The sequence below is a fragment of the Ahaetulla prasina genome, chromosome 1 (assembly GCF_028640845.1).
Source record: "Ahaetulla prasina isolate Xishuangbanna chromosome 1, ASM2864084v1, whole genome shotgun sequence".
Lineage (NCBI taxonomy): Eukaryota > Metazoa > Chordata > Lepidosauria > Squamata > Colubridae > Ahaetulla > Ahaetulla prasina.
In genome coordinates, this window is record NC_080539.1 from 239,798,029 (window position 1) to 239,808,635 (window position 10,607).

Below are 10,607 nucleotides of genomic sequence, written 5' to 3' on the forward strand. Positions count from 1 at the left end.
CTGCTTTCTAATCAGATGGCAGAAACCTTGAAAAATAAGAAATGAATAGTTTTATGTCAATAAGGTGGAAGAAATAGAGTCATGACTAAAACACACACACACGCACACACATGACATGATTACAGTATAGTGTTAAATGGAAAATATATACATTTTAGCTTCCTCTTCAGTACATTAAATCTGTGGACGTAACTTTCTGCAATTGCTTGGGAATGTGGAGCAGGTTTTAATCACCATATCTGTTATAAATTCTTGGCAGTTGGATTTAAAGAAGTTAGTTGTCTTTATATATCAGTCCAAAAAAAAAACACCATTTAATGATGAACATTATTATGGAAATTATTTTCATTTCATTGTCGTTACTCATAAGCTGTAGCTGTTTGAATTGAGAAGAACCGAGGGCAGAATAATACTGAGGAAGCAGGAAAGACATATAAGGATAAGGATCAGCAATTTATCTCATTCTTTGTCTGATTTTGATCAGAAAAAAGATGGAATATTGTATAGGGATATATATGAATATTTAATTCAGCGAGTCGTATAATCTCTAAATCAAATCAGCAGATCAATTCAAATCATTGACTTATATTCAATAGTCTGCGACACCTCTGCAGGTGCCCTATTTTTTCCTTACTTTTTTTAATCCAGTCTAAATGATACTAATTCTGTAATCTGATCTACAATAGTTGTTCAAATGGATTGACTTTCAAGATGAGTTCAGAGATCTGGATCAGATTACAAATCTGAATCAGACTGACGATTCAGATCTGATTTTACAGAGTTGCACACTTTTACTACATCACCTAGATAAATTCCTTTCCTTATGTAAGCATCAGAGAGATGGTGTGCTGCAACAATTAAAGTTATGGATTTAGCCAGGGAAGATTAAATTCAAGTAAACTTTTAAACGTGACTTTAGGCTAGTTGCAATGGCATGGGGGGATAACCTTGAGAGACAGGTAAAAAAACCCCACAGTTTAGACCAGTGGTCACCAACTAGTGGTCCGTGGACCACTGGTGGTCCGTGAGAAAATTTTGGTGGTCTGCAGAAAAATTATTTGCATTTTTTATATTGCACTAAATCAGGGGTCTTCAAACTACGGCCTCTGGGCTGGATACGTGCAATGAATGCTTGTGTTATTGCACAGAGTCTCCCCCTTTGGGATCTTTTTGTGTGGGTTGGAGGGGGGGCAGAAATTCCAATTTGGGGTCTGCTTCAGTCTCCTGTGCCGCTGGTGATGAAGAGCCAGAGGGCCTGGGACTGTATCATGGCCTGGAACTGGCTGACCATCTCAGCCTGCTGAACCTCCAGATGCCAGTACCTGGTCATGCACTCCTGCAAGTCTTCCCTCTGCTTGGAAAGCCTATGCTTGTAGTCTTCAGTGAGGTGCTTCTGCTGAGCCTCCTTCTTGGTCAGATCCAATTTGAACTGAGCTGCTTTGCCAACTCTTTCTCATGGTGGCTGCTTAGATCAACAACTGCTTCCTGTTTGGGCCCTAAGGAGCCCAGGTGGGCAGGCAAGGAGTGGCTGAGAGGGGTGAGTTGAGGCTGGCGAGGTGCCGCTCGACATGAGTGACATCAAGTTGGCCATGCCCACCCAGTCACATGACCACCTAGCCACGCCCACCCAGCTGGTCGTTAGGCAGATCATATTAGTGGTCCACAGGATTTAAAATTATGAATTTAGTGGTCCCTGAGGTCCGAAAGGTTGGTGACCCCTGGTTTAGACAACAGTCTGACAAATGGAACTTGAGTTCTTAGGAGGAATGATGGCAAAACACAGGGAGTCCTTGACTTATAACCATTCATTTAGTGACCATTTGAAGTTACAACAACACTGAAAAAGTGGCATGTGACTGTTTTTCACATTTATGACTGTTGCAGCATCCCCATGGTCATGTGATCAAAATCCAGATGCTTGGCAACTGGCATGTATTTATGACGGTTACAGTGTCCCGGAGACATGTGATCATTTTTTGTGACCTTCTATCAATGGGGAAGCCAGATTCATTTAACAACTGTACTACTAATGCAACAACTGCATTGATTCACTTAAAAAACTATGGCACAAAATCTAAAATGGAGCAAAACTCATTTAACAATTGTCTTGCTTAGCATCAGGAAATTTTGAGTTCAGTTGTGGTTATATGTCAAGGATCACCTGATTCTCAGAAAGGACCCTCCCTAATTTGGGGGGGGAGGATAAATGACAGGAGGGGTGGTTTCAGACTTGCCAGATTCTGTTAATATAATCTTGCAGTGAAAATAGAACTAGTATTCCTGAATGTGCTTGTCTAGAATGCTTCACAAGGCTAACATTCTTAGCTCATAAAGTGATAGTTGTAGGGAGAAATAAGTAGAATTTCTTGAAAAATCAGGTTATAAATCAAGGAGGCATGCATACTATAGGCTTATACTGTACATACAAATGAATTCCATATCAGAATGGATATCATATCAGTATCATTCTGTAGCATACGTTTCCTGTTAGGGGAAGAGCTTTTACAGACGTAAGACAATAGGTTTGCATACAAACGAGAAGTCACTTACTGCGGCCATTGGGGAAATCTGTTTAAGAAAGTCATAGATGCATCTTAGGGTGTACGTTTGCAAGAAGCATTATGCAACCCCTGGCATAAAATCAACCCTAACATCTCATCAAACAAGCCTACGTGATGTCTTCCAACAGCATTTCCAGAACAACTTGTAGGGCACAATAATGACAACATCATCACCTGTGGATCCCACCCATCTTCTCAAATCCTCTAGACTGGAAGTTGAATATACATCTTTTAACCTTGACTATGCATTTTTTTGTGGGACCCGGGGGCTCAGTGGCTAAGATGCTGAGCCTGTCAATCGAAAGGTTGGCAGTTCAGCAGTTCAAAGCCCTAGTGTTGCATAACCGGCTGAGCTCTGTTACTTCTCCCAGCTGCTGCCAACTTAGCAGTTCGAAAGCATGTTAAAAATGCAAGTAGAAAAATAGGGACCACCCTGGTGGGAAGGTAACAGTGTTCTGTACACCTTTGGTGTTTAATCATGCTGGCCACATGACCACGGAGACGTCTTCGGACAGAGTTGGGTCTTCGGTTTAGAAATGGAGATGAACACCGCACCCTAGAGTCAGGAACGACTAGTACATATGTGCGAGGGAACCTTTACCTTTTTATGCATTCTTTGGCAGATATTCCCACACATTGACAGTTATATGCATGCACATCATTAACTTCTCCCCCCCTTGTTTTTCTCAGAGCTTCCTTTATAATATATGAAGCCGCTGGGTGAGATCATCAGTGGCTTTGGGGTGAGTTACCAACTGTACGCTGATGATACGCAGCTGTACTTCTCCACCCCAGGCCACCCCAACGAAGCTGTCGAAGTGCTGTCCCGGTGTCTGGAAGCTGTACGGGTCTGGATGGGGAGAAACAGGCTCAAACTCAACCCCTCCAAGACGGAGTGGCTGTGGATGCCGGCATCCCGGTACAGTCAGCTGCAACCACGGCTGACTGTTGGGGGCGAGTCATTGGCCCCGATGGAGAGGGTGCGCAACTTAGGCATTCTCTTGGATGGGCAGTTGTCTTTCGAAGAACATTTGATGACCGTCTCCAGGACAGCTTTTTATCAGGTATGCCTGATCCGCCAGTTGCGCCTCTTTCTTGACCGGGATTCCTTATGCACAGTCACTCATACTCTTGTTACCTCTCGCCTGGACTACTGCAATGCTCTCTACATGGGGCTCCCCTTGAAGAGCACCCGGAGACTCCAGTTAGTCCAGAATACAGCTGTGCGGGTGATAGAGGGAGCTGTTTGGAGCTCCCATATAACACCAATCCTGTGCAAGCTGCACTGGCTGCCTGTAGTCTTCCGGGTGCACTTCAAGGTGTTGGTTACCACCTTTAAAGTGCTCCATGGCTTAGGACCAGGTTACTTACGGGACCGCCTACTGCCACCGTTTGCCTCCCACCAACCCGTGCGCTCTCACAGAGAGGGACTCCTTAGGGTGCTGTCAGCCAAGCAATGTCGGCTGGCGGCCCCCAGGGGAAGGGCCTTCTCTGTGGGGGCTCCTATCCTATGGAACGAACTTCCCCCTGGACTTCGACAACTTCCTGATCTTCGGACCTTTCGCTGCGAGCTTAAGACGTACCTATTTTTCCGCGCAGGACTGGCATAGAATTTTTAGATGTTTTTATGGGTTTTTTAATTTTTAATTAGTTTTTTAGGATTTTAAATGTATTTTAAATTTGGGCCAAATTTGAATAAATTTTTTAGCTACTGTTTTATCTGTATTGTGTGTATTTGATTGTTGTTTTTATTTGGCTGTTCACCACCCTGAGTCCTTCGGGAGAAGGGCAGTATACAAATTAAAATATTATTATTATTATTATTATTATTATTATTATTATTATTATTATTATTATTATTATTATTATTATTATTATATCAAATCAGGCTCCAGCTGCTTCTAGTTTTTGACAATTGGTTGGCTCAAGAAGATCTTTCACTGCCTCCTATCTTTAGAGTTTGGTTCATCTGATAAACAGTTTAGGTTACTAGATGTGTCAGTGTCTGTTGTGTATTTGTTTAATGTTTAGACCTATGTATATAATTCATGCACACACACATACCACCTCCAACCAGTAAGTGCTGTTGTCTTTTTAGGTTTATCCTTCTTGACAGATGAAAGCTGAACAAGGATGCCTGTACCTAAAATAAGGTTGTTAAGAGCCACAGGGGAAATTTTGGACGCATGAGAACATTTTTACTAATTGCTGAATAAGGAGGCCCTGAATTTTGGCAGAGATAAATTGCCAAATGCTTATAGTGCACAAGCATGTACATGCCAAGTAATTACTTGATGGTTTGATCTATATTGTCAGTTTCTGGTGTTGTGTTCCATTATATGTGCTCAGCTGGAAGAATGAGATTAAAACAAATAGTTCCGAGTAACAAAATATATCCTTGAAATCATCCATCATTTGAAAACTGAATTGCCTTTCATAGAATTATGATTTAATTATCATGACAGGAACTTAGGGTCGTTTATGTCGGTGTGCATGTGTATATAAAAATGCATATTAAATATCTTCTATGCTACCCAATTTATGGCATAATAGAGAACACTCAAAGATATTTTAGTGTTATTTAGTGTTAGAGTAAGGTTATTTACTCGTTAGCTTTCTGTTTCCTATAATACATGGAGAAAGATTTTCACATGGTTTAATGCAGCCATCTGTTTAAAAATCATTGTTGGTATTTCATATATATCAGTATATTGGTGAATATTTGGTCTAGAGGTTCAGGCACCAAGCTAGATGCCAGGAGACGATGAGTTCTAGTCCCACCTTAGCCATGAAAGACAGCTGAGTAACCTTGGGACTGTCACTCTCTCTCACTTCAATCCACCTCACAGGGTTGTTGTGGGGAAAAAAGGAGAAGGAAGTATTAGTATGTTGGCTGCCTTGAATAATTTATAAAAATATAGGTTTGGGAGTGTAAAACATTTGTTCCAATGTTTTACATTTTAAAATTAAATCCCATGGGCCTGTCTATCATCTTTGCCATGGGCGATAACGATATTATGGGAGAAAGAGAAATTTCAAATTCAGTTTATGGGTTCTTGTAATAGCTTAATAGCTACATGTACTGTATATCAGGGCCATCTGAAGCTTTGAAGATCACATATTCTCTTTTATGGATGTATCCTCAGTAGCAGAATATGTATTTGATAGCAGTGAACCTAATTTGACCTGTCACTCTTTTCTTGCTTGCATCTGTTCTGGGCCACATAAATGTCTTGCCAATCTCCTTTTCCCCCTGCTGTGTTCTCATGAATTTGCTACCTTAGATGTATTTCCCCCCCTACTTCTGCCAGACGTTTTGCTGTTGAAACAATCTAATATACTTCATCAACATCGGCGGTCCAGTCAATTAACCACGATTTGATCATTTTGCTGCAGGTATACCTCCCCTATCCCTGGATGTCAAAGTCAGAGTGGCAAGGGGCCAGAAATGGTGCTAAAGGGCAGCTGCATGGTGAAACAAATTCTCTTCCAGTTTAACGTTTTTATTGGGTTATAAAATAAAATAAGATACAAAATAGGAAAGTAAATAGGAAACTGGTGTGGAGGAAGAGGGGGAAGAGAAGTGAGGGAGGATAAGAAAAAATGAAAAAAAAACCATTGACTTCTGACTCTCTCTGTTGCAGTAAAATAAGGCATTAACATCAAATCACAACTTTTTGGGTTTTTTCCATAACCAACAAAGAAGCCATTTCTATAAAGAACTATCAATTTAATCGGTAAAACCCAAAATTAAAGTTTTATTCTTTCATACTTCAAGCACAAAGTTCAGAAATGGTCTCCGTGTGGAAACAAAAGTACTTATATTCTTTTCTTTAATCAAAATAGTCAATTTTGCCATTTCAGCCAACTCCATCAACTTCTGCAACCATTCGACCATGCTAGGAATCAAAGTGTCCTTCCATTTTTGTGCATGGTGAAACAAATTTTCTCTCTCTTGCTCCATGGCCAGCGAAGAACTGATTTTTAGAAGGATTTGCTTACCGTATAACTTTTGTAGAGAAGCAGATTCAAAGATACCTGACGTTGCCCCCATATCTCTTTCCTCTTGCAGTGATCAATAAAGTCGGCATATTAGAATGGCAATCAGAGCCTTGACTCCTCTCATAGATCAAAGCTTCTAAGATACAGTTTAAAGTTTACAATCTTCTTTTTTATTATCTTGAATTCTTATCTGTTGTAAAACAAATTTCTCTGTGTTTGGGGGGCGGGGGAGATTTCCTCTTAATATATGTGATGCTCAACCTGTGTTTGATCAACATTCTATATAAGGTCTATATAAGCTAGCCTGCCCACTTTCGGCCTAATAAAAACATTGTTGGATCCTTTCCAACTGTTGGTGTTACAGGTAGTCCTCAACTTACAACCATTCATTTAGTGACCGATTGAAGTTACGACCGCACTGAAAAAAAAAATAACTCAGGATGCAGTATTGCAAGCAAACTCAGCCCACAGCCTGGAGTTCGATCCTGACAGGGCTTGAGGTTGACTCAGCCTTCCATCCTTCCGAGGTCAGTCAAAGGAGGTATTGTTGGGGTAATAGGCTGACATTGTAAACCACTTAAGAGGGGGCTGTAAAGCACTGTGAAGTGGTATATAAGTCTAAGTGCTATTGCTACTTATGATGGTTTTTTACACTTACGACAGTTGCAGCTTCCTCATGGTCACTTGAACAAAATTTGGACACTTAGCAACTGGCATACTTATGACAGTTTTAGTGTCTCTTTTGTGACCTTCTGACAAGCAAAATCAATGAAGAAGCCAGATTCACTTAATAGCCATGGCCTGAACCATTTGTAAAAGTCAAAACCACTTAAATCTTCATTTCAGTAAATGCTCCTCTTATAGGTGTGGGGCATCCCAAAGATAGATCAGATGTATTGAGTATGCACAAATTGTGCAACCCAAAATAAAGGCATTTGCTTTTTACAGGATTTGAGTCATCCACTGTATATGTTATTCATATGGAGTTACATTTTGAAAAGACAGTTATATTCAGATTAGGTCATTAAATGAGCTAATTGCCATGACTTTTCCTGGTACAGCCTTGATATTTGAAAAACCCTTGAGTGACAGTTTCATCTTTCAAAAGCAGTGATAAGTATTTGTGAATGTATATTTGCTGATGTTGCATGTCAATGTTTATTGTTTGCACCGCATAGTTACATACCTTTTATATATCAAACCGTGTCTCTTGGCAAGTTGATTTAAAAAAATATATCCCTGGGATATAGAAACAAGCCTTAGTGGATTTCTTGTGCTCCAGATGGAGCTAATTCACTTATAGTCCAGAAATATACTGGAAATTAATAATTCATATCATTGGTGTCCGGAAATTCTACCATTTCTCCATTAACTATTCCTATAATTATCACAGCATGTACTATAACCTAGTGGAAAGGCTGCATAATGCATAGAAGCCCCAAAATGTGACTTTTTAGGCCAGAGCTCAAATGAGAGCATTGGCCACGATGCTAGAGGCATTCTTTCATAATTTAGTATAATAAACCCGTGCTGAGTTTGGCACATATTTTTTTGTCTCCAAGCTGTAATTTGTCTTTTAAAAATAACTTGGCCTTGGTGGGTTTCTAGAGGTGGTTGGCAGGCTGACTGATATTACAGAAAGAGGGTGGAGAATATGGGATTGATTTTCTTCTTTGAAGAGCTTAGGGTTGCTGTTTGTATGTTTCTTTTTGGTTAAAAATAGACCAGTTATGCCTATCATATCAATCCCTTTATAAGTTGTCCTCAACTTACAGCCATTCATTCAGTGACCATTTGAAGTTACAACAGCATTGAAAAAAAATGATTTATGAACGTTTTTCACACTTATGACCATTGCAAAATCCCCCATGGTCATGTGATAAAAATTTGAACGCTTGGCAACTGGCATGTATTTATAGCAGTTGAAGTGTCCCGGGATCATGTGATCACCTTTTGCAACCTTCTGAAAAGCAAAGTCAATGGGGAAGCCAAATTCACTTAACCTCCGTGTTACAAACTTAATAAATATAGTGATTCGCTTAACAACTGTGGCAATAAAGGTCGTACAATGGGGCAAAACTCACTTCACAACTGTCTTGCTTACCAATGGAAATTTTAGAGTCAACTGTGACCGTATGTTGAGGACTGTCTGTGTTTGGAGGCTTAACTACTGTAGTTTTTTAAAAAAAAAGAAAATATCACACCTCTGATTTTCAGCTATATGGTCCGGAAATGTTGATAAGCAATCTTATTGATCATGAAAATAAGTCTGGTAGAGATATGTGGGTTACAGATTGAATGTCCTGGAGTACTTGTGCACATAGAAAAACATGGGAAGTTCCTTCAAACAACTTCAAGCTATTCTTGATCCTTTCTTCCTGCCTCTCAGTTCAGTTTTGTCCTCCTAATTCTTGGCCTGGATGGGGATTATGAATTGATGACTTGCTGTGAACAGGCTACATGGATGAAATTGATTTAATTTGACTTAGACACCAATGACGGGAAAGATAATGGTAGTGTAATTGTGGCAGTCAGTTGTCCTGCTGGTTTTTTTTGGTTTGTTTGTCTTTTTAGCCTGTGGACATCAAATGTATGGAAAAGGAGTCGGATAAAATGAAGGCAAGAACTTGCTGGTTTAGTCCTTGCTCCTCTTTGCTCCTCTTCCTGGCCAAAGGAAGAGTGGCCTTATGATTAACGGAGGTATGTAATTGTTCATTGCACAAAGGATATGTCTCTCCTTATGTAAAGGAGATTATTTATTTTATTTATTTATTTATTTGTCACAACAGTATATATAAGCATAAGCATGAAATAACTATACGATATATAAGCATATATATAAGCATAAGTATATAATAACTATATTAATTGGATATAATGAAAGGGAACAATAGGACAGGAACGGTAGGCACGATTGTGCTCTTATGCACGCCCCTTACAGACCTCTTAGGAATGGGGTGAGGTTAATAGTAGACAGTTTTTGGTTGAAGCTTTGGGGATTTTGGGAAGAGACCACAGAGTCTGGTAGTGTATTCCAAGTATTAACAACTCTGTTACTTTAAATTTTAATTCCGGATATAATCTTTTTGGGGGAGACAACTGGAATTTGGCCAATTAAAAATAATATAAAACGTAATGAAGTGATTAAAGAGGAAAATATAGAAATTATTAGAGATTGGATAAAAGTTATGGGAAATGAAAGGAGGAATAAAGAAATTATTGAAAAATTAGGGTTAAGTTGGTTTGAAAAAATACAGATAGAAAAATGGACAAAAAAACTAAAGGAAAATTATTCAATAAATAGATGTGAAACTGAATTTGAATATTACAAAGAGTGATGAGGACAAATTGGGAAAAAGATCTTAATATTGAAATACCAGAATCAGATTGGAATGTGAATTGGAAGAGTAGAATTATGAGAACTTTATCTATAAGGATTAAAGAGCACAATTATAAAGTTGTTTGGAAATGGTATTTGACTCCAGTAAGATTGTCACAAATGGATAAAAAAACTAGTAAAAAATGTTGGAGATGTGAGATGGAATTGGGGACTTATGAACATATGTGGTATAATTGTGATAAGGTTAAAAAGTTTTGGCAACAATTGGAGAAAATGATATTTGAAATGATGGGGAAAGTAATAACATTGAGAGTGGAAACTATATTATTGTTGGTAATTAAGGAAATAGAATTAACAAAATATGAAAAAGAATTGATTAGAATTATGATTATAATAGGTAGAATTATAATAGCTAGATATTGGAAACTAGATGTGATTTTTAGAATAGAAGAGTGGAATTCTGAAATGTGGAAATTAGCTTTAAATGATAAAATGACATGTGATATTAAAATTAGAAGTGGTGTGTATAAAGAAGATATTTTCTGGAAGACTTGGAAACCATTTGTGGACTTTGCGCTTGGAACATTGGACGCTTCAGTACCTGTACCTCGAGAACGTGGATTTTGGCAATCATGAGGATATATCCGAAGACCCAAATCTTCCTTTTATGTATAGCACAAGGGTGTAATAATGTATTTTTTTTG